Source organism: Calonectris borealis, chromosome 13, assembly GCF_964195595.1.
Source record: "Calonectris borealis chromosome 13, bCalBor7.hap1.2, whole genome shotgun sequence".
Taxonomy (NCBI): Eukaryota; Metazoa; Chordata; class Aves; order Procellariiformes; family Procellariidae; genus Calonectris; species Calonectris borealis.
Window position 1 is genome coordinate 11,534,846 of NC_134324.1, and position 27,187 is coordinate 11,562,032.

A 27,187-nucleotide genomic window follows, 5' to 3' on the forward strand; every position below is an offset into this window, starting at 1 on the left:
TTCAACCTTGGCTCCTGGCTACTTCAGTACCTGAGCCCCATGTAGAAGGTGGCCTCTTCTGAGCTCGGCCCTGATGAGTGTCAGGGCTAGGTTGAGGATAGGAGGGAGAACAGAGACAGAGCCCCGGTGTTGTTGCGGCTGAGCAGGGGCTGCCAAAATATCGTGAGGGCCAGCATCAGCCTTGATTCCTGGGTACTTCAGTGCCTAAGCCCCACGTGGAGAGTGGTCGCTTTGGAGCTTGGCTCCGAGCAGCGTAAGGGATAGGTTGATGTTAGGTGCGAGCAGAGACACAGAGCCCCGGTGTTGGTGGGGACGATAACGGGGTGTCAAGAGATCGTGAGGGCCAGCTTCAACCTTGGCTCCTGGCTACTTCAGTGCCTGAGCCCCATGTAGAAGGTGGCCACTTCGGAGCTCGGCCCTGATGAGGGACAGGGCTAGGTTGAGGATAGGAGGGAGAACAGAGACAGAGCCCCCGTATTGGTGCGGCTGAGAAGGGGTTGCCAAGAGATCGTGAAGGCCAGCATCAGCCATTGTTCCTGGCTACTTCAGTGCCAAGCCCCATGTGGAGAGTGGTCGCTCCGAAGCTTGCCCCTCATGAGGTTCAGGGCTAGGTTGAGTTTGGGTGGGAGAACAGGCACAGAGCCACGGTGTTATTGGTGCTGATAAGGGGCTGCCAAGAGATCGTGAGGGCCAGCATCAGCCTTGATTCCTGGCTACTTCAGTGCCTAAGCCCCACGTGGAGAGTGGTCGCTTTGGAGCTTGGCTCCGAGGAGGGTAAGAGATAGGTTGATGTTACGTTCGAACAGAGACACAGAGCCCCGGTGTTGGTGGGGACGATAACGGGGTGTCAAGAGATCGTGAGGGACAGCTTCAACCTTGGTTCCTGGCTACTTCAGTACCTGAGCCCCATGTAGAAGGTGGCCTCTTCTGAGCTCGGCCCTGATGAGTGTCAGGGCTAGGTTGAGGATAGGAGGGAGAACAGAGACAGAGCCCCGGTGTTGGTGCGGCTGAGCAGGGGCTGCAAAGAGATCGTGAAGGCCAGCATCAGCCATGGTTCCTGGCTACTTCATCCCCTAAGCCCCACTTGGAAGGTAGTAGCTTGGCTCCGAAGAGGGTAAGGGATATGTCGAGAATAAGTGGGAGAACAGAGACAGAGCCCCGGTATTGGTGTGGCTGAGAAGGGACTGCCAAGAGAGCGTATGTCCAGTATCAGCCCTGGCTCCATCAGTGCCAAGCCGCATGAGGAGCGTGGCCACTTCGGAACTTGGCCCTGATGAGGGTTTAGGTTAGGTGGGAGAACAGAGACAGAGCGCCGGTGTTGTTGGGGCTGAGAAGGGGCTGCCAAGAGATCGTGAAGGCCAGCATCAGCCATGGTTCCTCGCTACTTCAGTGCCTAAGCCCCACGTGGAGAGTGGTCACTTGGTAGCTTGGCTCCGATGAGGGTAAGGGATATGTCGAGGATAAGTGGGAGAACAGAGACAGAGCCCCGGTATTGGTGGGGCTGAGAATGGGCTGCCAAAAGATCATGAGGGCCAGCATCAGCCTTGATTCCTGGCTACTTCAGTGCCTAAGCCCCACGTGGAGAGTGGTCGCTTTGGAGCTTGGCTCCGAGGAGCGTAAGGGATAGGTTGATGTTAGGTGCGAGCAGAGACACAGAGCCCCGGTGTTGGTGGGGACGATAACGGGGTGTCAAGAGATCGTGAGGGCCAGCTTCAACCTTGGTTCCTGGCTACTTCAGTGCCTGAGCCCCATGTAGAAGGTGGCCACTTCGGTGCTCGGCCCTGATGAGGGACAGGGCTAGGTTGAGGATAGGAGGGAGAACAGAGACAGAGCCCCGGTGTTGGTGCGGCTGAGCAGGGGCTGCCAAGAGATCGTGAAGGCCAGCATCAGCCATGGTTCCTGGCTACTTCAGTGCCTAAGCCCCACGTGGAGAGTGGTCGCTTGGTAGCTTGGCTCCGATGAGGGTAAGGGATATGTCGAGGATAAGTGGGAGAACAGACACAGAGCCCCGGTATTGGTGGGGCTGAGAATGGGCTGCCAAAAGATCGTGAGGGCCAGCATCAGCCTTGATTCCTGGCTACTTCAGTGCCTGAGCCCCATGTAGAAGGTGGCCTCTTCTGAGCTCGGCCCTGATGAGGGTCAGGGCTAGGTTGGGGATAGGAGGGAGAACAGAGACAGAGCCCCGGTGTTGGTGCGGGTGAGCAGGGGCTGCCAAAAGATCGTGAGGGCCAGCATCAGCCTTGATTCCTGGGTACTTCAGTGCCTAAGCCCCACGTGGAGAGTGGTCGCTTTGGAGCTTGGCTCCGAGGAGCGTAAGGGATAGGTTGATGTTAGGTGCGAGCAGAGACACAGAGCCCCGGTGTTGGTGGGGACGATAACGGGGTGTCAAGAGATCGTGAGGGCCAGCTTCAACCTTGGTTCCTGGCTACTTCAGTGCCTGAGCCCCATGTAGAAGGTGGCCACTTCGGAGCTCGGCCCTGATGAGGGACAGGGCTAGGTTGAGGATAGGAGGGAGAACAGAGACAGAGCCCCGGTGTTGGTGCGGCTGAGAAGGGGTTGCCAAGAGATCGTGAAGGCCAGCATCAGCCTTGATTCCTGGCTACTTCAGTGCCAAGCCCCATGTGGAGAGTGGTCGCTCCGAAGCTTGCCCCTCATGAGGTTCAGGGCTAGGTTGAGGTAGGGTGGGAGAACAGGCACAGAGCCACGGTGTTATTGGTGCTGATAAGGGGCTGCCAAGAGATCGTGAGGGCCAGCATCAGCCTTGATTCCTGGCTACTTCAGTGCCTAAGCCCCACGTGGAGAGTGGTCGCTTTGGAGCTTGGCTCCGAGGAGGGTAAGAGATAGGTTGATGTTACGTTCGAACAGAGACACAGAGCCCCGGTGTTGGTGGGGACGATAACGGGGTGTCAAGAGATCGTGAGGGACAGCTTCAACCTTGGTTCCTGGCTACTTCAGTACCTGAGCCCCATGTAGAAGGTGGCCTCTTCTGAGCTCGGCCCTGATGAGTGTCAGGGCTAGGTTGAGGATAGGAGGGAGAACAGAGACAGAGCCCCGGTGTTGGTGCGGCTGAGCAGGGGCTGCAAAGAGATCGTGAAGGCCAGCATCAGCCATGGTTCCTGGCTACTTCATCCCCTAAGCCCCACTTGGAAGGTAGTAGCTTGGCTCCGAAGAGGGTAAGGGATATGTCGAGAATAAGTGGGAGAACAGAGACAGAGCCCCGGTATTGGTGTGGCTGAGAAGGGACTGCCAAGAGAGCGTATGTCCAGTATCAGCCCTGGCTCCTGGCTACATCAGTGCCAAGCCGCATGAGGAGGGTGGCCACTTCGGAGCTTGGCCCTGATGAGGGTTTAGGTTAGGTGGGAGAACAGAGACAGAGCCCCGGTGTTGTTGGGGCTGAGAAGGGGCTGCCAAGAGATCGTGAAGGCCAGCATCAGCCATGGTTCCTCGCTACTTCAGCGCCTAAGCCCCACGTGGAGAGTGGTCGCTTGGTAGCTTGGCTCCGATGAGGGTAAGGGATATGTCGAGGATAAGTGGGAGAACAGACAAAGAGCCCCGGTATTGGTGTGGCTGAGAAGAGACTGCAAAAAGATCGTGAGGGCCAGCATCAGCCTTGATTCCTGGGTACTTCAGTGCCTGAGCCCCATGTAGAAGGTGGCCTCTTCTGAGCTCGGCCCTGATGAGGGTCAGGGCTAGGTTGAGGATAGGAGGGAGAACAGAGACAGAGCCCCGGTGTTGGTGCGGGTGAGCAGGGGCTGCCAAAAGATCGTGAGGGCCAGCATCAGCCTTGATTCCTGGCTACTTCAGTGCCTAAGCCCCACGTGGAGAGTGGTCGCTTTGGAGCTTGGCTCCGAGCAGCGTAAGGGATAGGTTGATGTTAGGTGCGAGCAGAGACACAGAGCCCCGGTGTTGGTGGGGACGATAACGGGGTGTCAAGAGATCGTGAGGGCCAGCTTCAACCTTGGCTCCTGGCTACTTCAGTGCCTGAGCCCCATGTAGAAGGTGGCCACTTCGGAGCTCGGCCCTGATGAGGGACAGGGCTAGGTTGAGGATAGGAGGGAGAACAGAGACAGAGCCCCCGTATTGGTGCGGCTGAGAAGGGGTTGCCAAGAGATCGTGAAGGCCAGCATCAGCCATTGTTCCTGGCTACTTCAGTGCCAAGCCCCATGTGGAGAGTGGTCGCTCCGAAGCTTGCCCCTCATGAGGTTCAGGGCTAGGTTGAGTTTGGGTGGGAGAACAGGCACAGAGCCACGGTGTTATTGGTGCTGATAAGGGGCTGCCAAGAGATCGTGAGGGCCAGCATCAGCCTTGATTCCTGGCTACTTCAGTGCCTAAGCCCCACGTGGAGAGTGGTCGCTTTGGAGCTTGGCTCCGAGGAGGGTAAGAGATAGGTTGATGTTACGTTCGAACAGAGACACAGAGCCCCGGTGTTGGTGGGGACGATAACGGGGTGTCAAGAGATCGTGAGGGACAGCTTCAACCTTGGTTCCTGGCTACTTCAGTACCTGAGCCCCATGTAGAAGGTGGCCTCTTCTGAGCTCGGCCCTGATGAGTGTCAGGGCTAGGTTGAGGATAGGAGGGAGAACAGAGACAGAGCCCCGGTGTTGGTGCGGCTGAGCAGGGGCTGCAAAGAGATCGTGAAGGCCAGCATCAGCCATGGTTCCTGGCTACTTCATCCCCTAAGCCCCACTTGGAAGGTAGTAGCTTGGCTCCGAAGAGGGTAAGGGATATGTCGAGAATAAGTGGGAGAACAGAGACAGAGCCCCGGTATTGGTGTGGCTGAGAAGGGACTGCCAAGAGAGCGTATGTCCAGTATCAGCCCTGGCTCCTGGCTACATCAGTGCCAAGGCGCATGAGGAGGGTGGCCATTTCGGAGCTTGGCCCTGATGAGGGTTTAGGTTAGGTGGGAGAACAGAGACAGAGCCCCGGTGTTGTTGGGGCTGAGAAGGGGCTGCCAAGAGATCGTGAAGGCCAGCATCAGCCATGGTTCCTCGCTACTTCAGCGCCTAAGCCCAACGTGGAGAGTGGTCGCTTGGTAGCTTGGCTCCGATGAGGGTAAGGGATATGTCGAGGATAAGTGGGAGAACAGACAAAGAGCCCCGGTATTGGTGTGGCTGAGAAGAGACTGCCAAGAGACCGTAGGTCCAGTATCAGCCCTGGCTCCATCAGTGCCAAGCCGCATGAGGAGGGTGGCCACTTCGGAGCTTGGCCCTGATGAGGGTTTAGGTTAGGTGGGAGAACAGAGACAGAGCCCCGGTGTTGTTGGGGCTGAGCAGGGGCTGCCAAGAGATCGTGAAGGCCAGCATCAGCCATGGTTCCTCGCTACTTCAGGGCCTAAGCCCCACGTGGAGAGTGGTCGCTTGGTAGCTTGGCTCCGATGAGGGTAAGGGATATGTCGAGGATAAGTGGGAGAACAGAGACAGAGCCCCGGTGTTGGTGGGGCTGAGAATGGGCTGCCAAAAGATCGTGAGGGCCAGCATCAGCCTTGATTCCTGGCTACTTCAGTGCCTAAGCCCCACGTGGAGAGTGGTCGCTTTGGAGCTTGGCTCCGAGGAGCGTAAGGGATAGGTTGATGTTAGGTGCGAGCAGAGACACAGAGCCCCGGTGTTGGTGGGGACGATAACGGGGTGTCAAGAGATCGTGAGGGCCAGCTTCAACCTTGGCTCCTGGCTACTTCAGTACCTGAGCCCCATGTAGAAGGTGGCCTCTTCTGAGCTCGGCCCTGATGAGGGTCAGGGCTAGGTTGAGGATAGGAGGGAGAACAGAGACAGAGTCCCGTGTTGGTGCGGCTGAGCAGGGGCTGCCAAGAGATCGTGAGGGCCAGCATCAGCCTTGATTCCTGGCTACTTCAGTGCCTAAGCCCCACGTGGAGAGTGGTCGCTTTGGAGCTTGGCTCCGAGGAGGGTAAGTGATAGTTTGATGTTAGGTGCGAGCGGAGACACAGAGCCTCGGTGTTGGTGGGGACGATAACGGGGTGTCAAGAGATCGTGAGGGCCAGCTTCAACCTTGGCTCCTGGCTACTTCAGTGCCTGAGCCCCATGTAGAAGGTGGCCACTTCGGAGCTCGGCCCTGATGAGGGACAGGGCTAGGTTGAGGATAGGAGGGAGAACAGAGACAGAGCCCCGGTGTTGGTGCGGCTGAGAAGGGGTTGCCAAGAGATCGTGAAGGCCAGCATCAGCCATTGTTCCTGGCTACTTCAGTGCCAAGCCCCATGTGGAGGGTGCCCGCTCCGAAGCTTGCCCCTCATGAGGTTCAGGGCTAGGTTGAGGTAGGGTGGGAGAACAGGCACAGAGCCACGGTGTTATTGGTGCTGATAAGGGGCTGCCAAGAGATCGTGAGGGCCAGCATCAGCCTTGATTCCTGGCTACTTCAGTGCCTAAGCCCCACGTGGAGAGTGGTCGCTTTGGAGCTTGGCTCCGAGGGTGGTAAGAGATAGGTTGATGTTACGTTCGAACAGTGACACAGAGCCCCGGTGTTGGTGGGGACGATAACGGGGTGTCAAGAGATCGTGAGGGACAGCTTCAACCTTGGTTCCTGGCTACTTCAGTGCCTGAGCCCCATGTAGAAGGTGGCCTCTTCTGAGCTCGGCCTTGATGAGTGTCAGGGCTAGGTTGAGGATAGGAGGGAGAACAGAGACAGAGACCCGGTGTTGGTGCGGCTGAGCAGGGGCTGCAAAGAGATCGTGAAGGCCAGCATCAGCCATGGTTCCTGGCTACTTCATCCCCTAAGCCCCACTTGGAAGGTAGTAGCTTGGCTCCGAAGAGGGTAAGGGATATGTCGAGAATAACTGGGAGAACATACACAGAGCCCCGGTATCGGTGTGGCTGAGAAGAGACTGCCAAGAGAGCGTAGGTCCAGTATCAGCCCTGGCTCCATCAGTGCCAAGCCGCATGAGGAGCGTGGCCACTTCGGAACTTGGCCCTGATGAGGGTTTAGGTTAGGTGGGAGAACAGAGACAGAGCGCCGGTGTTGTTGGGGCTGAGCAGGGGCTGCCAAGAGATCGTGAAGGCCAGCATCAGCCATGGTTCCTCGCTACTTCAGTGCCTAAGCCCCACGTGGAGAGTGGTCACTTGGTAGCTTGGCTCCGATGAGGGTAAGGGATATGTCGAGGATAAGTGGGAGAACAGAGACAGAGCCCCGGTATTGGTGGGGCTGAGAATGGGCTGCCAAAAGATCATGAGGGCCAGCATCAGCCTTGATTCCTGGCTACTTCAGTGCCTAAGCCCCACGTGGAGAGTGGTCGCTTTGGAGCTTGGCTCCGAGGAGCGTAAGGGATAGGTTGATGTTAGGTGCGAGCAGAGACACAGAGCCCCGGTGTTGGTGGGGACGATAACGGGGTGTCAAGAGATCGTGAGGGCCAGCTTCAACCTTGGTTCCTGGCTACTTCAGTGCCTGAGCCCCATGTAGAAGGTGGCCACTTCGGTGCTCGGCCCTGATGAGGGACAGGGCTAGGTTGAGGATAGGAGGGAGAACAGAGACAGAGCCCCGGTGTTGGTGCGGCTGAGCAGGGGCTGCAAAGAGATCGTGAAGGCCAGCATCAGCCATGGTTCCTGGCTACTTCATCCCCTAAGCCCCACTTGGAAGGTAGTAGCTTGGCTCCGACAAGGGTAAGGGATATGTCGAGAATAAGTGGGAGAACATACACAGAGCCCCGGTATTGGTGTGGCTGAGAAGAGACTGCCAAGAGAGCGTAGGTCCAGTATCAGCCCTGGCTCCATCAGTGCCAAGCCGCATGAGGAGCGTGGCCACTTCGGAGCTTGGCCCTGATGAGGGTTTAGGTTAGGTGGGAGAACAGAGACAGAGCGCCGGTGTTGTTGGGGCTGAGCAGGGGCTGCCAAGAGATCGTGAAGGCCAGCATCAGCCATGGTTCCTCGCTACTTCAGGGCCTAAGCCCCACGTGGAGAGTGGTCGCTTGGTAGCTTGGCTCCGATGAGGGTAAGGGATATGTCGAGGATAAGTGGGAGAACAGAGACAGAGCCCCGGTGTTGGTGGGGCTGAGAATGGGCTGCCAAAAGATCATGAGGGCCAGCATCAGCCTTGATTCCTGGCTACTTCAGTGCCTAAGCCCCACGTGGAGAGTGGTCGCTTTGGAGCTTGGCTCCGAGGAGCGTAAGGGATAGGTTGATGTTAGGTGCGAGCAGAGACACAGAGCCCCGGTGTTGGTGGGGACGATAACGGGGTGTCAAGAGATCGTGAGGGCCAGCTTCAACCTTGGCTCCTGGCTACTTCAGTGCCTGAGCCCCATGTAGAAGGTGGCTACTTCGGTGCTCGGCCCTGATGAGGGACAGGGCTAGGTTGAGGATAGGAGGGAGAACAGAGACAGAGACCCGGTGTTGGTGCGGCTGAGCAGGGGCTGCCAAGAGATCGTGAAGGCCAGCATCAGCCATGGTTCCTGGCTACTTCAGTGCCTAAGCCCCACGTGGAGAGTGGTCGCTTGGTAGCTTGGCTCCGATGAGGGTAAGGGATATGTCGAGGATAAGTGGGAGAACAGAGACAGAGCCCCGGTATTGGTGGGGCTGAGAATGGGCTGCCAAAAGATCGTGAGGGCCAGCATCAGCCTTGATTCCTGGCTACTTCAGTGCCTGAGCCCCATGTAGAAGGTGGCCTCTTCTGAGCTCGGCCCTGATGAGGGTCAGGGCTAGGTTGGGGATAGGAGGGAGAACAGAGACAGAGCCCCGGTGTTGGTGCGGGTGAGCAGGGGCTGCCAAAAGATCGTGAGGGCCAGCATCAGCCTTGATTCCTGGGTACTTCAGTGCCTAAGCCCCACGTGGAGAGTGGTCGCTTTGGAGCTTGGCTCCGAGGAGCGTAAGGGATAGGTTGATGTTAGGTGCGAGCAGAGACACAGAGCCCCGGTGTTGGTGGGGACGATAACGGGGTGTCAAGAGATCGTGAGGGCCAGCTTCAACCTTGGCTCCTGGCTACTTCAGTGCCTGAGCCCCATGTAGAAGGTGGCCACTTCGGAGCTCGGCCCTGATGAGGGACAGGGCTAGGTTGAGGATAGGAGGGAGAACAGAGACAGAGCCCCGGTGTTGGTGCGGCTGAGAAGGGGTTGCCAAGAGATCGTGAAGGCCAGCATCAGCCTTGATTCCTGGCTACTTCAGTGCCAAGCCCCATGTGGAGAGTGGTCGCTCCGAAGCTTGCCCCTCATGAGGTTCAGGGCTAGGTTGAGGTAGGGTGGGAGAACAGGCACAGAGCCACGGTGTTATTGGTGCTGATAAGGGGCTGCCAAGAGATCGTGAGGGCCAGCATCAGCCTTGATTCCTGGCTACTTCAGTGCCTAAGCCCCACGTGGAGAGTGGTCGCTTTGGAGCTTGGCTCCGAGGAGGGTAAGAGATAGGTTGATGTTACGTTCGAACAGAGACACAGAGCCCCGGTGTTGGTGGGGACGATAACGGGGTGTCAAGAGATCGTGAGGGACAGCTTCAACCTTGGTTCCTGGCTACTTCAGTACCTGAGCCCCATGTAGAAGGTGGCCTCTTCTGAGCTCGGCCCTGATGAGTGTCAGGGCTAGGTTGAGGATAGGAGGGAGAACAGAGACAGAGCCCCGGTGTTGGTGCGGCTGAGCAGGGGCTGCAAAGAGATCGTGAAGGCCAGCATCAGCCATGGTTCCTGGCTACTTCATCCCCTAAGCCCCACTTGGAAGGTAGTAGCTTGGCTCCGAAGAGGGTAAGGGATATGTCGAGAATAAGTGGGAGAACAGAGACAGAGCCCCGGTATTGGTGTGGCTGAGAAGGGACTGCCAAGAGAGCGTATGTCCAGTATCAGCCCTGGCTCCTGGCTACATCAGTGCCAAGGCGCATGAGGAGGGTGGCCACTTCGGAGCTTGGCCCTGATGAGGGTTTAGGTTAGGTGGGAGAACAGAGACAGAGCCCCGGTGTTGTTGGGGCTGAGAAGGGGCTGCCAAGAGATCGTGAAGGCCAGCATCAGCCATGGTTCCTCGCTACTTCAGCGCCTAAGCCCCACGTGGAGAGTGGTCGCTTGGTAGCTTGGCTCCGATGAGGGTAAGGGATATGTCGAGGATAAGTGGGAGAACAGACAAAGAGCCCCGGTATTGGTGTGGCTGAGAAGAGACTGCCAAGAGACCGTAGGTCCAGTATCAGCCCTGGCTCCATCAGTGCCAAGCCGCATGAGGAGGGTGGCCACTTCGGAGCTTGGCCCTGATGAGGGTTTAGGTTAGGTGGGAGAACAGAGACAGAGCCCCGGTGTTGTTGGGGCTGAGCAGGGGCTGCCAAGAGATCGTGAAGGCCAGCATCAGCCATGGTTCCTCGCTACTTCAGTGCCTAAGCCCCACGTGGAGAGTGGTCGCTTGGTAGCTTGGCTCCGATGAGGGTAAGGGATATGTCGAGGATAAGTGGGAGAACAGAGACAGAGCCCCGGTGTTGGTGGGGCTGAGAATGGGCTGCCAAAAGATCGTGAGGGCCAGCATCAGCCTTGATTCCTGGCTACTTCAGTGCCTAAGCCCCACGTGGAGAGTGGTCGCTTTGGAGCTTGGCTCCGAGGAGCGTAAGGGATAGGTTGATGTTAGGTGCGAGTAGAGACACAGAGCCCCGGTGTTGGTGGGGACGATAACGGGGTGTCAAGAGATCGTGAGGGCCAGCTTCAACCTTGGTTCCTGGCTACTTCAGTACCTGAGCCCCATTGTAGAAGGTGGCCTCTTCTGAGCTCGGCCCTGATGAGGGTCAGGGCTACGTTGAGGATAGGAGGGAGAACAGAGACAGAGCCCCGTGTTGGTGCGGCTGAGCAGGGGCTGCCAAGAGATCGTGAGGGCCAGCATCAGCCTTGATTCCTGGCTACTTCAGTGCCTAAGCCCCACGTGGAGAGTGGTCGCTTTGGAGCTTGGCTCCGAGGAGGGTAAGTGATAGTTTGATGTTAGGTGCGAGCGGAGACACAGAGCCTCGGTGTTGGTGGGGACGATAACGGGGTGTCAAGAGATCGTGAGGGCCAGCTTCAACCTTGGCTCCTGGCTACTTCAGTGCCTGAGCCCCATGTAGAAGGTGGCCACTTCGGAGCTCGGCCCTGATGAGGGACAGGGCTAGGTTGAGGATAGGAGGGAGAACAGAGACAGAGCCCCGGTGTTGGTGCGGCTGAGAAGGGGTTGCCAAGAGATCGTGAAGGCCAGCATCAGCCATTGTTCCTGGCTACTTCAGTGCCAAGCCCCATGTGGAGGGTGCCCGCTCCGAAGCTTGCCCCTCATGAGGTTCAGGGCTAGGTTGAGGTAGCGTGGGAGAACAGGCACAGAGCCACGGTGTTATTGGTGCTGATAAGGGGCTGCCAAGAGATCGTGAGGGCCAGCATCAGCCTTGATTCCTGGCTACTTCAGTGCCTAAGCCCCACGTGGAGAGTGGTCGCTTTGGAGCTTGGCTCCGAGGGTGGTAAGAGATAGGTTGATGTTACGTTCGAACAGAGACACAGAGCCCCGGTGTTGGTGGGGACGATAACGGGGTGTCAAGAGATCGTGAGGGACAGCTTCAACCTTGGTTCCTGGCTACTTCAGTGCCTGAGCCCCATGTAGAAGGTGGCCTCTTCTGAGCTCGGCCCTGATGAGTGTCAGGGCTAGGTTGAGGATAGGAGGGAGAACAGAGACAGAGACCCGGTGTTGGTGCGGCTGAGCAGGGGCTGCAAAGAGATCGTGAAGGCCAGCATCAGCCATGGTTCCTGGCTACTTCATCCCCTAAGCCCCACTTGGAAGGTAGTAGCTTGGCTCCGAAGAGGGTAAGGGATATGTCGAGAATAAGTGGGAGAACATACACAGAGCCCCGGTATCGGTGTGGCTGAGAAGAGACTGCCAAGAGAGCGTAGGTCCAGTATCAGCCCTGGCTCCATCAGTGCCAAGCCGCATGAGGAGCGTGGCCACTTCGGAACTTGGCCCTGATGAGGGTTTAGGTTAGGTGGGAGAACAGAGACAGAGCGCCGGTGTTGTTGGGGCTGAGCAGGGGCTGCCAAGAGATCGTGAAGGCCAGCATCAGCCATGGTTCCTCGCTACTTCAGTGCCTAAGCCCCACGTGGAGAGTGGTCGCTTGGGAGCTTGGCTCCGAGGAGGGTAAGGGATATGTCGAGGATAAGTGGGAGAACAGAGACAGAGCCCCGGTATTGGTGGGGCTGAGAATGGGCTGCCAAAAGATCATGAGGGCCAGCATCAGCCTTGATTCCTGGCTACTTCAGTGCCTAAGCCCCACGTGGAGAGTGGTCGCTTTGGAGCTTGGCTCCGAGGAGCGTAAGGGATAGGTTGATGTTAGGTGCGAGCAGAGACACAGAGCCCCGGTGTTGGTGGGGACGATAACGGGGTGTCAAGAGATCGTGAGGGCCAGCTTCAACCTTGGTTCCTGGCTACTTCAGTGCCTGAGCCCCATGTAGAAGGTGGCCACTTCGGTGCTCGGCCCTGATGAGGGACAGGGCTAGGTTGAGGATAGGAGGGAGAACAGAGACAGAGCCCCGGTGTTGGTGCGGCTGAGCAGGGGCTGCCAAGAGATCGTGAAGGCCAGCATCAGCCATGGTTCCTGGCTACTTCAGTGCCTAAGCCCCACGTGGAGAGTGGTCGCTTGGTAGCTTGGCTCCGATGAGGGTAAGGGATATGTCGAGGATAAGTGGGAGAACAGACACAGAGCCCCGGTATTGGTGGGGCTGAGAATGGGCTGCCAAAAGATCGTGAGGGCCAGCATCAGCCTTGATTCCTGGCTACTTCAGTGCCTGAGCCCCATGTAGAAGGTGGCCTCTTCTGAGCTCGGCCCTGATGAGGGTCAGGGCTAGGTTGGGGATAGGAGGGAGAACAGAGACAGAGCCCCGGTGTTGGTGCGGGTGAGCAGGGGCTGCCAAAAGATCGTGAGGGCCAGCATCAGCCTTGATTCCTGGGTACTTCAGTGCCTAAGCCCCACGTGGAGAGTGGTCGCTTTGGAGCTTGGCTCCGAGGAGCGTAAGGGATAGGTTGATGTTAGGTGCGAGCAGAGACACAGAGCCCCGGTGTTGGTGGGGACGATAACGGGGTGTCAAGAGATCGTGAGGGCCAGCTTCAACCTTGGTTCCTGGCTACTTCAGTGCCTGAGCCCCATGTAGAAGGTGGCCACTTCGGAGCTCGGCCCTGATGAGGGACAGGGCTAGGTTGAGGATAGGAGGGAGAACAGAGACAGAGCCCCGGTGTTGGTGCGGCTGAGAAGGGGTTGCCAAGAGATCGTGAAGGCCAGCATCAGCCTTGATTCCTGGCTACTTCAGTGCCAAGCCCCATGTGGAGAGTGGTCGCTCCGAAGCTTGCCCCTCATGAGGTTCAGGGCTAGGTTGAGGTAGGGTGGGAGAACAGGCACAGAGCCACGGTGTTATTGGTGCTGATAAGGGGCTGCCAAGAGATCGTGAGGGCCAGCATCAGCCTTGATTCCTGGCTACTTCAGTGCCTAAGCCCCACGTGGAGAGTGGTCGCTTTGGAGCTTGGCTCCGAGGAGGGTAAGAGATAGGTTGATGTTACGTTCGAACAGAGACACAGAGCCCCGGTGTTGGTGGGGACGATAACGGGGTGTCAAGAGATCGTGAGGGACAGCTTCAACCTTGGTTCCTGGCTACTTCAGTACCTGAGCCCCATGTAGAAGGTGGCCTCTTCTGAGCTCGGCCCTGATGAGTGTCAGGGCTAGGTTGAGGATAGGAGGGAGAACAGAGACAGAGCCCCGGTGTTGGTGCGGCTGAGCAGGGGCTGCAAAGAGATCGTGAAGGCCAGCATCAGCCATGGTTCCTGGCTACTTCATCCCCTAAGCCCCACTTGGAAGGTAGTAGCTTGGCTCCGAAGAGGGTAAGGGATATGTCGAGAATAAGTGGGAGAACAGAGACAGAGCCCCGGTATTGGTGTGGCTGAGAAGGGACTGCCAAGAGAGCGTATGTCCAGTATCAGCCCTGGCTCCTGGCTACATCAGTGCCAAGCCGCATGAGGAGGGTGGCCACTTCGGAGCTTGGCCCTGATGAGGGTTTAGGTTAGGTGGGAGAACAGAGACAGAGCCCCGGTGTTGTTGGGGCTGAGAAGGGGCTGCCAAGAGATCGTGAAGGCCAGCATCAGCCATGGTTCCTCGCTACTTCAGCGCCTAAGCCCCACGTGGAGAGTGGTCGCTTGGTAGCTTGGCTCCGATGAGGGTAAGGGATATGTCGAGGATAAGTGGGAGAACAGACAAAGAGCCCCGGTATTGGTGTGGCTGAGAAGAGACTGCCAAAAGATCGTGAGGGCCAGCATCAGCCTTGATTCCTGGGTACTTCAGTGCCTGAGCCCCATGTAGAAGGTGGCCTCTTCTGAGCTCGGCCCTGATGAGGGTCAGGGCTAGGTTGAGGATAGGAGGGAGAACAGAGACAGAGCCCCGGTGTTGGTGCGGGTGAGCAGGGGCTGCCAAAAGATCGTGAGGGCCAGCATCAGCCTTGATTCCTGGGTACTTCAGTGCCTAAGCCCCACGTGGAGAGTGGTCGCTTTGGAGCTTGGCTCCGAGCAGCGTAAGGGATAGGTTGATGTTAGGTGCGAGCAGAGACACAGAGCCCCGGTGTTGGTGGGGACGATAACGGGGTGTCAAGAGATCGTGAGGGCCAGCTTCAACCTTGGCTCCTGGCTACTTCAGTGCCTGAGCCCCATGTAGAAGGTGGCCACTTCGGAGCTCGGCCCTGATGAGGGACAGGGCTAGGTTGAGGATAGGAGGGAGAACAGAGACAGAGCCCCCGTATTGGTGCGGCTGAGAAGGGGTTGCCAAGAGATCGTGAAGGCCAGCATCAGCCATTGTTCCTGGCTACTTCAGTGCCAAGCCCCATGTGGAGAGTGGTCGCTCCGAAGCTTGCCCCTCATGAGGTTCAGGGCTAGGTTGAGTTTGGGTGGGAGAACAGGCACAGAGCCACGGTGTTATTGGTGCTGATAAGGGGCTGCCAAGAGATCGTGAGGGCCAGCATCAGCCTTGATTCCTGGCTACTTCAGTGCCTAAGCCCCACGTGGAGAGTGGTCGCTTTGGAGCTTGGCTCCGAGGAGGGTAAGAGATAGGTTGATGTTACGTTCGAACAGAGACACAGAGCCCCGGTGTTGGTGGGGACGATAACGGGGTGTCAAGAGATCGTGAGGGACAGCTTCAACCTTGGTTCCTGGCTACTTCAGTACCTGAGCCCCATGTAGAAGGTGGCCTCTTCTGAGCTCGGCCCTGATGAGTGTCAGGGCTAGGTTGAGGATAGGAGGGAGAACAGAGACAGAGCCCCGGTGTTGGTGCGGCTGAGCAGGGGCTGCAAAGAGATCGTGAAGGCCAGCATCAGCCATGGTTCCTGGCTACTTCATCCCCTAAGCCCCACTTGGAAGGTAGTAGCTTGGCTCCGAAGAGGGTAAGGGATATGTCGAGAATAAGTGGGAGAACAGAGACAGAGCCCCGGTATTGGTGTGGCTGAGAAGGGACTGCCAAGAGAGCGTATGTCCAGTATCAGCCCTGGCTCCTGGCTACATCAGTGCCAAGGCGCATGAGGAGGGTGGCCATTTCGGAGCTTGGCCCTGATGAGGGTTTAGGTTAGGTGGGAGAACAGAGACAGAGCCCCGGTGTTGTTGGGGCTGAGAAGGGGCTGCCAAGAGATCGTGAAGGCCAGCATCAGCCATGGTTCCTCGCTACTTCAGCGCCTAAGCCCAACGTGGAGAGTGGTCGCTTGGTAGCTTGGCTCCGATGAGGGTAAGGGATATGTCGAGGATAAGTGGGAGAACAGACAAAGAGCCCCGGTATTGGTGTGGCTGAGAAGAGACTGCCAAGAGACCGTAGGTCCAGTATCAGCCCTGGCTCCATCAGTGCCAAGCCGCATGAGGAGGGTGGCCACTTCGGAGCTTGGCCCTGATGAGGGTTTAGGTTAGGTGGGAGAACAGAGACAGAGCCCCGGTGTTGTTGGGGCTGAGCAGGGGCTGCCAAGAGATCGTGAAGGCCAGCATCAGCCATGGTTCCTCGCTACTTCAGGGCCTAAGCCCCACGTGGAGAGTGGTCGCTTGGTAGCTTGGCTCCGATGAGGGTAAGGGATATGTCGAGGATAAGTGGGAGAACAGAGACAGAGCCCCGGTGTTGGTGGGGCTGAGAATGGGCTGCCAAAAGATCGTGAGGGCCAGCATCAGCCTTGATTCCTGGCTACTTCAGTGCCTAAGCCCCACGTGGAGAGTGGTCGCTTTGGAGCTTGGCTCCGAGGAGCGTAAGGGATAGGTTGATGTTAGGTGCGAGCAGAGACACAGAGCCCCGGTGTTGGTGGGGACGATAACGGGGTGTCAAGAGATCGTGAGGGCCAGCTTCAACCTTGGCTCCTGGCTACTTCAGTACCTGAGCCCCATTGTAGAAGGTGGCCTCTTCTGAGCTCGGCCCTGATGAGGGTCAGGGCTAGGTTGAGGATAGGAGGGAGAACAGAGACAGAGTCCCGTGTTGGTGCGGCTGAGCAGGGGCTGCCAAGAGATCGTGAGGGCCAGCATCAGCCTTGATTCCTGGCTACTTCAGTGCCTAAGCCCCACGTGGAGAGTGGTCGCTTTGGAGCTTGGCTCCGAGGAGGGTAAGTGATAGTTTGATGTTAGGTGCGAGCGGAGACACAGAGCCTCGGTGTTGGTGGGGACGATAACGGGGTGTCAAGAGATCGTGAGGGCCAGCTTCAACCTTGGCTCCTGGCTACTTCAGTGCCTGAGCCCCATGTAGAAGGTGGCCACTTCGGAGCTCGGCCCTGATGAGGGACAGGGCTAGGTTGAGGATAGGAGGGAGAACAGAGACAGAGCCCCGGTGTTGGTGCGGCTGAGAAGGGGTTGCCAAGAGATCGTGAAGGCCAGCATCAGCCATTGTTCCTGGCTACTTCAGTGCCAAGCCCCATGTGGAGGGTGCCCGCTCCGAAGCTTGCCCCTCATGAGGTTCAGGGCTAGGTTGAGGTAGCGTGGGAGAACAGGCACAGAGCCACGGTGTTATTGGTGCTGATAAGGGGCTGCCAAGAGATCGTGAGGGCCAGCATCAGCCTTGATTCCTGGCTACTTCAGTGCCTAAGCCCCACGTGGAGAGTGGTCGCTTTGGAGCTTGGCTCCGAGGGTGGTAAGAGATAGGTTGATGTTACGTTCGAACAGAGACACAGAGCCCCGGTGTTGGTGGGGACGATAACGGGGTGTCAAGAGATCGTGAGGGACAGCTTCAACCTTGGTTCCTGGCTACTTCAGTGCCTGAGCCCCATGTAGAAGGTGGCCTCTTCTGAGCTCGGCCCTGATGAGTGTCAGGGCTAGGTTGAGGATAGGAGGGAGAACAGAGACAGAGACCCGGTGTTGGTGCGGCTGAGCAGGGGCTGCAAAGAGATCGTGAAGGCCAGCATCAGCCATGGTTCCTGGCTACTTCATCCCCTAAGCCCCACTTGGAAGGTAGTAGCTTGGCTCCGAAGAGGGTAAGGGATATGTCGAGAATAAGTGGGAGAACATACACAGAGCCCCGGTATCGGTGTGGCTGAGAAGAGACTGCCAAGAGAGCGTAGGTCCAGTATCAGCCCTGGCTCCATCAGTGCCAAGCCGCATGAGGAGCGTGGCCACTTCGGAACTTGGCCCTGATGAGGGTTTAGGTTAGGTGGGAGAACAGAGACAGAGCGCCGGTGTTGTTGGGGCTGAGCAGGGGCTGCCAAGAGATCGTGAAGGCCAGCATCAGCCATGGTTCCTCGCTACTTCAGTGCCTAAGCCCCACGTGGAGAGTGGTCGCTTGGGAGCTTGGCTCCGAGGAGGGTAAGGGATATGTCGAGGATAAGTGGGAGAACAGAGACAGAGCCCCGGTATTGGTGGGGCTGAGAATGGGCTGCCAAAAGATCATGAGGGCCAGCATCAGCCTTGATTCCTGGCTACTTCAGTGCCTAAGCCCCACGTGGAGAGTGGTCGCTTTGGAGCTTGGCTCCGAGGAGCGTAAGGGATAGGTTGATGTTAGGTGCGAGCAGAGACACAGAGCCCCGGTGTTGGTGGGGACGATAACGGGGTGTCAAGAGATCGTGAGGGCCAGCTTCAACCTTGGTTCCTGGCTACTTCAGTGCCTGAGCCCCATGTAGAAGGTGGCCACTTCGGTGCTCGGCCCTGATGAGGGACAGGGCTAGGTTGAGGATAGGAGGGAGAACAGAGACAGAGCCCCGGTGTTGGTGCGGCTGAGCAGGGGCTGCCAAGAGATCGTGAAGGCCAGCATCAGCCATGGTTCCTGGCTACTTCAGTGCCTAAGCCCCACGTGGAGAGTGGTCGCTTGGTAGCTTGGCTCCGATGAGGGTAAGGGATATGTCGAGGATAAGTGGGAGAACAGACACAGAGCCCCGGTATTGGTGGGGCTGAGAATGGGCTGCCAAAAGATCGTGAGGGCCAGCATCAGCCTTGATTCCTGGCTACTTCAGTGCCTGAGCCCCATGTAGAAGGTGGCCTCTTCTGAGCTCGGCCCTGATGAGGGTCAGGGCTAGGTTGGGGATAGGAGGGAGAACAGAGACAGAGCCCCGGTGTTGGTGCGGGTGAGCAGGGGCTGCCAAAAGATCGTGAGGGCCAGCATCAGCCTTGATTCCTGGGTACTTCAGTGCCTAAGCCCCACGTGGAGAGTGGTCGCTTTGGAGCTTGGCTCCGAGGAGCGTAAGGGATAGGTTGATGTTAGGTGCGAGCAGAGACACAGAGCCCCGGTGTTGGTGGGGACGATAACGGGGTGTCAAGAGATCGTGAGGGCCAGCTTCAACCTTGGCTCCTGGCTACTTCAGTGCCTGAGCCCCATGTAGAAGGTGGCCACTTCGGAGCTCGGCCCTGATGAGGGACAGGGCTAGGTTGAGGATAGGAGGGAGAACAGAGACAGAGCCCCGGTGTTGGTGCGGCTGAGAAGGGGTTGCCAAGAGATCGTGAAGGCCAGCATCAGCCTTGATTCCTGGCTACTTCAGTGCCAAGCCCCATGTGGAGAGTGGTCGCTCCGAAGCTTGCCCCTCATGAGGTTCAGGGCTAGGTTGAGGTAGGGTGGGAGAACAGGCACAGAGCCACGGTGTTATTGGTGCTGATAAGGGGCTGCCAAGAGATCGTGAGGGCCAGCATCAGCCTTGATTCCTGGCTACTTCAGTGCCTAAGCCTCACGTTGAGAGTGGTCGCTTTGGAGCTTGGCTCCGAGGAGGGTAAGAGATAGGTTGATGTTACGTTCGAACAGAGACACAGAGCCCCGGTGTTGGTGGGGACGATAATGGGGTGTCAAGAGATCGTGAGGGACAGCTTCAACCTTGGTTCCTGGCTACTTCAGTACCTGAGCCCCATGTAGAAGGTGGCCTCTTCTGAGCTCGGCCCTGATGAGTGTCAGGGCTAGGTTGAGGATAGGAGGGAGAACAGAGACAGAGCCCCGGTGTTGGTGCGGCTGAGCAGGGGCTGCAAAGAGATCGTGAAGGCCAGCATCAGCCATGGTTCCTGGCTACTTCATCCCCTAAGCCCCACTTGGAAGGTAGTAGCTTGGCTCCGAAGAGGGTAAGGGATATGTCGAGAATAAGTGGGAGAACAGAGACAGAGCCCCGGTATTGGTGTGGCTGAGAAGGGACTGCCAAGAGAGCGTATGTCCAGTATCAGCCCTGGCTCCTGGCTACATCAGTGCCAAGCCGCATGAGGAGGGTGGCCACTTCGGAGCTTGGCCCTGATGAGGGTTTAGGTTAGGTGGGAGAACAGAGACAGAGCCCCGGTGTTGTTGGGGCTGAGAAGGGGCTGCCAAGAGATCGTGAAGGCCAGCATCAGCCATGGTTCCTCGCTACTTCAGCGCCTAAGCCCCACGTGGAGAGTGGTCGCTTGGTAGCTTGGCTCCGATGAGGGTAAGGGATATGTCGAGGATAAGTGGGAGAACAGACAAAGAGCCCCGGTATTGGTGTGGCTGAGAAGAGACTGCCAAAAGATCGTGAGGGCCAGCATCAGCCTTGATTCCTGGGTACTTCAGTGCCTGAGCCCCATGTAGAAGGTGGCCTCTTCTGAGCTCGGCCCTGATGAAGGTCAGGGCTAGGTTGAGGATAGGAGGGAGAACAGAGACAGAGCCCCGGTGTTGGTGCGGGTGAGCAGGGGCTGCCAAAAGATCGTGAGGGCCAGCATCAGCCTTGATTCCTGGGTACTTCAGTGCCTAAGCCCCACGTGGAGAGTGGTCGCTTTGGAGCTTGGCTCCGAGCAGCGTAAGGGATAGGTTGATGTTAGGTGCGAGCAGAGACACAGAGCCCCGGTGTTGGTGGGGACGATAACGGGGTGTCAAGAGATCGTGAGGGCCAGCTTCAACCTTGGCTCCTGGCTACTTCAGTGCCTGAGCCCCATGTAGAAGGTGGCCACTTCGGAGCTCGGCCCTGATGAGGGACAGGGCTAGGTTGAGGATAGGAGGGAGAACAGAGACAGAGCCCCCGTATTGGTGCGGCTGAGAAGGGGTTGCCAAGAGATCGTGAAGGCCAGCATCAGCCATTGTTCCTGGCTACTTCAGTGCCAAGCCCCATGTGGAGAGTGGTCGCTCCGAAGCTTGCCCCTCATGAGGTTCAGGGCTAGGTTGAGTTTGGGTGGGAGAACAGGCACAGAGCCACGGTGTTATTGGTGCTGATAAGGGGCTGCCAAGAGATCGTGAGGGCCAGCATCAGCCTTGATTCCTGGCTACTTCAGTGCCTAAGCCCCACGTGGAGAGTGGTCGCTTTGGAGCTTGGCTCCGAGGAGGGTAAGAGATAGGTTGATGTTACGTTCGAACAGAGACACAGAGCCCCGGTGTTGGTGGGGACGATAACGGGGTGTCAAGAGATCGTGAGGGACAGCTTCAACCTTGGTTCCTGGCTACTTCAGTACCTGAGCCCCATGTAGAAGGTGGCCTCTTCTGAGCTCGGCCCTGATGAGTGTCAGGGCTAGGTTGAGGATAGGAGGGAGAACAGAGACAGAGCCCCGGTGTTGGTGCGGCTGAGCAGGGGCTGCAAAGAGATCGTGAAGGCCAGCATCAGCCATGGTTCCTGGCTACTTCATCCCCTAAGCCCCACTTGGAAGGTAGTAGCTTGGCTCCGAAGAGGGTAAGGGATATGTCGAGAATAAGTGGGAGAACAGAGACAGAGCCCCGGTATTGGTGTGGCTGAGAAGGGACTGCCAAGAGAGCGTATGTCCAGTATCAGCCCTGGCTCCTGGCTACATCAGTGCCAAGGCGCATGAGGAGGGTGGCCATTTCGGAGCTTGGCCCTGATGAGGGTTTAGGTTAGGTGGGAGAACAGAGACAGAGCCCCGGTGTTGTTGGGGCTGAGAAGGGGCTGCCAAGAGATCGTGAAGGCCAGCATCAGCCATGGTTCCTCGCTACTTCAGCGCCTAAGCCCAACGTGGAGAGTGGTCGCTTGGTAGCTTGGCTCCGATGAGGGTAAGGGATATGTCGAGGATAAGTGGGAGAACAGACAAAGAGCCCCGGTATTGGTGTGGCTGAGAAGAGACTGCCAAGAGACCGTAGGTCCAGTATCAGCCCTGGCTCCATCAGTGCCAAGCCGCATGAGGAGGGTGGCCACTTCGGAGCTTGGCCCTGATGAGGGTTTAGGTTAGGTGGGAGAACAGAGACAGAGCCCCGGTGTTGTTGGGGCTGAGCAGGGGCTGCCAAGAGATCGTGAAGGCCAGCATCAGCCATGGTTCCTCGCTACTTCAGGGCCTAAGCCCCACGTGGAGAGTGGTCGCTTGGTAGCTTGGCTCCGATGAGGGTAAGGGATATGTCGAGGATAAGTGGGAGAACAGAGACAGAGCCCCGGTGTTGGTGGGGCTGAGAATGGGCTGCCAAAAGATCGTGAGGGCCAGCATCAGCCTTGATTCCTGGCTACTTCAGTGCCTAAGCCCCACGTGGAGAGTGGTCGCTTTGGAGCTTGGCTCCGAGGAGCGTAAGGGATAGGTTGATGTTAGGTGCGAGCAGAGACACAGAGCCCCGGTGTTGGTGGGGACGATAACGGGGTGTCAAGAGATCGTGAGGGCCAGCTTCAACCTTGGCTCCTGGCTACTTCAGTACCTGAGCCCCATTGTAGAAGGTGGCCTCTTCTGAGCTCGGCCCTGATGAGGGTCAGGGCTAGGTTGAGGATAGGAGGGAGAACAGAGACAGAGTCCCGTGTTGGTGCGGCTGAGCAGGGGCTGCCAAGAGATCGTGAGGGCCAGCATCAGCCTTGATTCCTGGCTACTTCAGTGCCTAAGCCCCACGTGGAGAGTGGTCGCTTTGGAGCTTGGCTCCGAGGAGGGTAAGTGATAGTTTGATGTTAGGTGCGAGCGGAGACACAGAGCCTCGGTGTTGGTGGGGACGATAACGGGGTGTCAAGAGATCGTGAGGGCCAGCTTCAACCTTGGCTCCTGGCTACTTCAGTGCCTGAGCCCCATGTAGAAGGTGGCCACTTCGGAGCTCGGCCCTGATGAGGGACAGGGCTAGGTTGAGGATAGGAGGGAGAACAGAGACAGAGCCCCGGTGTTGGTGCGGCTGAGAAGGGGTTGCCAAGAGATCGTGAAGGCCAGCATCAGCCATTGTTCCTGGCTACTTCAGTGCCAAGCCCCATGTGGAGGGTGCCCGCTCCGAAGCTTGCCCCTCATGAGGTTCAGGGCTAGGTTGAGGTAGGGTGGGAGAACAGGCACAGAGCCACGGTGTTATTGGTGCTGATAAGGGGCTGCCAAGAGATCGTGAGGGCCAGCATCAGCCTTGATTCCTGGCTACTTCAGTGCCTAAGCCCCACGTGGAGAGTGGTCGCTTTGGAGCTTGGCTCCGAGGGTGGTAAGAGATAGGTTGATGTTACGTTCGAACAGTGACACAGAGCCCCGGTGTTGGTGGGGACGATAACGGGGTGTCAAGAGATCGTGAGGGACAGCTTCAACCTTGGTTCCTGGCTACTTCAGTGCCTGAGCCCCATGTAGAAGGTGGCCTCTTCTGAGCTCGGCCTTGATGAGTGTCAGGGCTAGGTTGAGGATAGGAGGGAGAACAGAGACAGAGACCCGGTGTTGGTGCGGCTGAGCAGGGGCTGCAAAGAGATCGTGAAGGCCAGCATCAGCCATGGTTCCTGGCTACTTCATCCCCTAAGCCCCACTTGGAAGGTAGTAGCTTGGCTCCGAAGAGGGTAAGGGATATGTCGAGAATAACTGGGAGAACATACACAGAGCCCCGGTATCGGTGTGGCTGAGAAGAGACTGCCAAGAGAGCGTAGGTCCAGTATCAGCCCTGGCTCCATCAGTGCCAAGCCGCATGAGGAGCGTGGCCACTTCGGAACTTGGCCCTGATGAGGGTTTAGGTTAGGTGGGAGAACAGAGACAGAGCGCCGGTGTTGTTGGGGCTGAGCAGGGGCTGCCAAGAGATCGTGAAGGCCAGCATCAGCCATGGTTCCTCGCTACTTCAGTGCCTAAGCCCCACGTGGAGAGTGGTCGCTTGGTAGCTTGGCTCCGATGAGGGTAAGGGATATGTCGAGGATAAGTGGGAGAACAGAGACAGAGCCCCGGTATTGGTGGGGCTGAGAATGGGCTGCCAAAAGATCATGAGGGCCAGCATCAGCCTTGATTCCTGGCTACTTCAGTGCCTAAGCCCCACGTGGAGAGTGGTCGCTTTGGAGCTTGGCTCCGAGGAGCGTAAGGGATAGGTTGATGTTAGGTGCGAGCAGAGACACAGAGCCCCGGTGTTGGTGGGGACGATAACGGGGTGTCAAGAGATCGTGAGGGCCAGCTTCAACCTTGGTTCCTGGCTACTTCAGTGCCTGAGCCCCATGTAGAAGGTGGCCACTTCGGTGCTCGGCCCTGATGAGGGACAGGGCTAGGTTGAGGATAGGAGGGAGAACAGAGACAGAGCCCCGGTGTTGGTGCGGCTGAGCAGGGGCTGCAAAGAGATCGTGAAGGCCAGCATCAGCCATGGTTCCTGGCTACTTCATCCCCTAAGCCCCACTTGGAAGGTAGTAGCTTGGCTCCGACAAGGGTAAGGGATATGTCGAGAATAAGTGGGAGAACATACACAGAGCCCCGGTATTGGTGTGGCTGAGAAGAGACTGCCAAGAGAGCGTAGGTCCAGTATCAGCCCTGGCTCCATCAGTGCCAAGCCGCATGAGGAGCGTGGCCACTTCGGAGCTTGGCCCTGATGAGGGTTTAGGTTAGGTGGGAGAACAGAGACAGAGCGCCGGTGTTGTTGGGGCTGAGCAGGGGCTGCCAAGAGATCGTGAAGGCCAGCATCAGCCATGGTTCCTCGCTACTTCAGGGCCTAAGCCCCACGTGGAGAGTGGTCGCTTGGTAGCTTGGCTCCGATGAGGGTAAGGGATATGTCGAGGATAAGTGGGAGAACAGAGACAGAGCCCCGGTGTTGGTGGGGCTGAGAATGGGCTGCCAAAAGATCATGAGGGCCAGCATCAGCCTTGATTCCTGGCTACTTCAGTGCCTAAGCCCCACGTGGAGAGTGGTCGCTTTGGAGCTTGGCTCCGAGGAGCGTAAGGGATAGGTTGATGTTAGGTGCGAGCAGAGACACAGAGCCCCGGTGTTGGTGGGGACGATAACGGGGTGTCAAGAGATCGTGAGGGACAGCTTCAACCTTGGTTCCTGGCTACTTCAGTGCCTGAGCCCCATGTAGAAGGTGGCTACTTCGGTGCTCGGCCCTGATGAGGGACAGGGCTAGGTTGAGGATAGGAGGGAGAACAGAGACAGAGACCCGGTGTTGGTGCGGCTGAGCAGGGGCTGCCAAGAGATCGTGAAGGCCAGCATCAGCCATGGTTCCTGGCTACTTCAGTGCCTAAGCCCCACGTGGAGAGTGGTCGCTTGGTAGCTTGGCTCCGATGAGGGTAAGGGATATGTCGAGGATAAGTGGGAGAACAGAGACAGAGCCCCGGTATTGGTGGGGCTGAGAATGGGCTGCCAAAAGATCGTGAGGGCCAGCATCAGCCTTGATTCCTGGCTACTTCAGTGCCTGAGCCCCATGTAGAAGGTGGCCTCTTCTGAGCTCGGCCCTGATGAGGGTCAGGGCTAGGTTGGGGATAGGAGGGAGAACAGAGACAGAGCCCCGGTGTTGGTGCGGGTGAGCAGGGGCTGCCAAAAGATCGTGAGGGCCAGCATCAGCCTTGATTCCTGGGTACTTCAGTGCCTAAGCCCCACGTGGAGAGTGGTCGCTTTGGAGCTTGGCTCCGAGGAGCGTAAGGGATAGGTTGATGTTAGGTGCGAGCAGAGACACAGAGCCCCGGTGTTGGTGGGGACGATAACGGGGTGTCAAGAGATCGTGAGGGCCAGCTTCAACCTTGGCTCCTGGCTACTTCAGTGCCTGAGCCCCATGTAGAAGGTGGCCACTTCGGAGCTCGGCCCTGATGAGGGACAGGGCTAGGTTGAGGATAGGAGGGAGAACAGAGACAGAGCCCCGGTGTTGGTGCGGCTGAGAAGGGGTTGCCAAGAGATCGTGAAGGCCAGCATCAGCCTTGATTCCTGGCTACTTCAGTGCCAAGCCCCATGTGGAGAGTGGTCGCTCCGAAGCTTGCCCCTCATGAGGTTCAGGGCTAGGTTGAGGTAGCGTGGGAGAACAGGCACAGAGCCACGGTGTTATTGGTGCTGATAAGGGGCTGCCAAGAGATCGTGAGGGCCAGCATCAGCCTTGATTCCTGGCTACTTCAGTGCCTAAGCCCCACGTGGAGAGTGGTCGCTTTGGAGCTTGGCTCCGAGGAGGGTAAGAGATAGGTTGATGTTACGTTCGAACAGTGACACAGAGCCCCGGTGTTGGTGGGGACAATAACGGGGTGTCAAGAGATCGTGAGGGACAGCTTCAACCTTGGTTCCTGGCTACTTCAGTACCTGAGCCCCATGTAGAAGGTGGCCTCTTCTGAGCTCGGCCCTGATGAGTGTCAGGGCTAGGTTGAGGATAGGAGGGAGAACAGAGACAGAGCCCCGGTGTTGGTGCGGCTGAGCAGGGGCTGCAAAGAGATCGTGAAGGCCAGCATCAGCCATGGTTCCTGGCTACTTCATCCCCTAAGCCCCACTTGGAAGGTAGTAGCTTGGCTCCGAAGAGGGTAAGGGATATGTCGAGAATAAGTGGGAGAACAGAGACAGAGCCCCGGTATTGGTGTGGCTGAGAAGGGACTGCCAAGAGAGCGTATGTCCAGTATCAGCCCTGGCTCCTGGCTACATCAGTGCCAAGGCGCATGAGGAGGGTGGCCACTTCGGAGCTTGGCCCTGATGAGGGTTTAGGTTAGGTGGGAGAACAGAGACAGAGCCCCGGTGTTGTTGGGGCTGAGAAGGGGCTGCAAAGAGATCGTGAAGGCCAGCATCAGCCATGGTTCCTCGCTACTTCAGCGCCTAAGCCCCACGTGGAGAGTGGTCGCTTGGTAGCTTGGCTCCGATGAGGGTAAGGGATATGTCGAGGATAAGTGGGAGAACAGACAAAGAGCCCCGGTATTGGTGTGGCTGAGAAGAGACTGCCAAGAGACCGTAGGTCCAGTATCAGCCCTGGCTCCATCAGTGCCAAGCCGCATGAGGAGGGTGGCCACTTCGGAGCTTGGCCCTGATGAGGGTTTAGGTTAGGTGGGAGAACAGAGACAGAGCCCCGGTGTTGTTGGGGCTGAGCAGGGGCTGCCAAGAGATCGTGAAGGCCAGCATCAGCCATGGTTCCTCGCTACTTCAGTGCCTAAGCCCCACGTGGAGAGTGGTCGCTTGGTAGCTTGGCTCCGATGAGGGTAAGGGATATGTCGAGGATAAGTGGGAGAACAGAGACAGAGCCCCGGTGTTGGTGGGGCTGAGAATGGGCTGCCAAAAGATCGTGAGGGCCAGCATCAGCCTTGATTCCTGGCTACTTCAGTGCCTAAGCCCCACGTGGAGAGTGGTCGCTTTGGAGCTTGGCTCCGAGGAGCGTAAGGGATAGGTTGATGTTAGGTGCGAGTAGAGACACAGAGCCCCGGTGTTGGTGGGGACGATAACGGGGTGTCAAGAGATCGTGAGGGCCAGCTTCAACCTTGGTTCCTGGCTACTTCAGTACCTGAGCCCCATTGTAGAAGGTGGCCTCTTCTGAGCTCGGCCCTGATGAGGGTCAGGGCTACGTTGAGGATAGGAGGGAGAACAGAGACAGAGCCCCGTGTTGGTGCGGCTGAGCAGGGGCTGCCAAGAGATCGTGAGGGCCAGCATCAGCCTTGATTCCTGGCTACTTCAGTGCCTAAGCCCCACGTGGAGAGTGGTCGCTTTGGAGCTTGGCTCCGAGGAGGGTAAGTGATAGTTTGATGTTAGGTGCGAGCGGAGACACAGAGCCTCGGTGTTGGTGGGGACGATAACGGGGTGTCAAGAGATCGTGAGGGCCAG